We start from the raw sequence: 2,620 nt of genomic DNA on the forward strand, positions 1-2,620 counted from the left end.
CAGACCCCTTAAGACTCCAATGCTTATCACACAATAAGGTGTATTACTCAGTAACTACAGGGACTTCTGTAGAAACTGGCGGGGTTATTCTTTGGTAATAGACGTTTGTAATAACATGTTGGCCCACCGGTGGGCTACAGGCATTTTAAAGGGTCAAGACAAATGGACAAGTTCTTTAGTTTGGCCCAAACAAAGCTTGTAAATCTAGAATATTTTGAACCACAAACATATAAGCTTTCAGGCAGCACGCAGGCATGGAGTGCATCCTAATTACACACTAACCGGGAATACTAGTTTTTGAGTATGTAGGATGTAATTTAGATCTAGTGTCAAAGTTAAGTATACTCAGATGCCCACAATGCATAGTCAGAACCAGTTAGTTTTTTGAGCAATGCACTGTAAAAAGGAAAGAGGGGAGCTACTGGCGGATGGCGGATAAGGATACAAGTGCAATAGTTATAACATCAAGAGAAACTGCAGTGACATCGGTTTGCATAGCAGCATCACTTCCTGTTAGCACAAAACTGATTATTACATTATTATTTAGTGTACTAACCTGCAAAACCCTCACCATATGGAATTGGTGTGTAGTATGCAATTGGGTTGCAGCCATGGCCTCTTCTGTGGTTTACAAATGTTGACCTGGAGAATCCTTTGAAGAGCATTGCAGAGGCAGATCCCATTTTTTCATAAAAAAAGACTTTAAAGTCAACCATCTTCTGAGAGAAAAAATGAATTTGATCTTTAAAGAGCGTCTGTGTGCGAGTGTTTGAGAGCGAGATTGGGGGGGGGGGGTACTGAAGAAGTGACATCAAACCAGGCTTCAGACCATTGCAGACGCATGTTCATGTATATAAATACTTACGTCTGCATTAACATATTTAATTAACGCCAGAGCGAAACTGTAAAAACTGTGAAAACTGTAAGACACTAACAAATAGAGACAGTGGCAGTGAAAGACTGACAGACAGATGCAGATTCACAGGAATGCCTCATGAGGGAAGAAATGCCACTGCAGCTACTTCACTAGGTTTCAGGTGGAGGAAGTCTTGTCTGACTGTCTGGGTCGTTAGACCGAAGTGTATGTTAGGTACAGTCATACGAAATTTAGGGTTTCTCACAAATCCAAAAGTCTATTTTGGGCCAATTTTGGGGTGGGTGGATCAGACACAGCAGTGCTGCTGGAGTTTTTAAACACCTCAGTGTCGGTGCTTGACTGAGAAAATCAGAAAAATCCAACCAATAGCAGCCTGTGGGCAGCAGCGGCCTGTGAGCACAGATGACTAAGGATGACACAGGACTAGAGGATGACCAACACAAACTGCAGCAACCGATGAGCTGGATTTACATCTACAAGGTGGACCAACAAGGTGGAGGTGTCCAACAGTGAGTGGACACAGTGTTTAAAACATCCAGCAGCACTGCTGTGTATTATCCATTTGTATCAGCGTAACACACGCTAACACCCCACCACCATGTCAGTGTCACTGCACTGCTGAGAATGACCCACCACCCAAATAATACCCCCTGTGGGATCCTGAGCAGTGAAGAACAGGGTGAAGGAGACTAACAGAGTCTGCAGAGGAACAGATGGACTACAGTCGGTAATTATAGAAAGTAATATATACAAAGCTCCTATATGGTAAGTGGAGCTAATAAAATGGAGTGTCCGGTCAGTGTATATATTTTATAGATATTTTATATAAATATACTTTTATATAATTTATATTGTGATGATGGCCTTTGCAATATTAACATCATAGAAGACTGCAATATGCAAATGAGTCCTCTACCCCTTTCCACTTTTCTACTGCGTGCTGTTTGCATCCTGACTAATTATAGATATTCCAGATGAAGCAAAGCCCTCACTCATCGTGTTGATCAGAGTTACACAGGGTAGAATGATAATTAGCTCCATTTGTAAATTGCGTTTGAGTTTATTTTTAATCTACAATTTATTTAGTTATTTTACAAATGTATAAATACTGGTGCGTGTAGTTTACTCCTTGCACTTAAGTGATTTAGGTGACTTTGAAATATTACAGTGTGCTTGTGTATGTGTGCACTTCACACATAGAGAGAGGGAGAGAGAGAGAGGGAGAGAGAGAGAGAGAGATACATCCACATGGACTGCCAATGACTCTATGCTTCCACTAATAGGTGGAATATCATCTTAGGCCCTCATGCATCTCATGTTTATTTCCTGTGTGTGTGTCTGTGTGCGTGCGCACATTCTTTTGAGAGCGAGCGAGGGGTCTTCTGAACTGTGGGCTATGAAAGATTCACTTTCCCACAGGCTCTGTGCCAAACACCCCAGCAGGAAAAAAGATAGCACACACATACACACACACACACACACACACACACACGCACACACACACACACACACACACACATGTTTGTATTTATTCAAAGTCAGGACTTACAGCTACCCATCAGTATATTTCACTACACTGCATATACAATATAATAACTCACATTTCCCTTCTACACCTCAGTTTGGTCAACAATCTATACTGAATTGAGCCTCAAACACATTGGTAAATGAGCTGCAGCTGAAACCGGTTAAATATGGTGTAAGATGCTTAGTCTGTGGCTCCTCCCTCTCAGTTTATTCCCA

This window comes from Salminus brasiliensis, chromosome 12 (assembly GCF_030463535.1).
Source record: "Salminus brasiliensis chromosome 12, fSalBra1.hap2, whole genome shotgun sequence".
Lineage (NCBI taxonomy): Eukaryota > Metazoa > Chordata > Actinopteri > Characiformes > Bryconidae > Salminus > Salminus brasiliensis.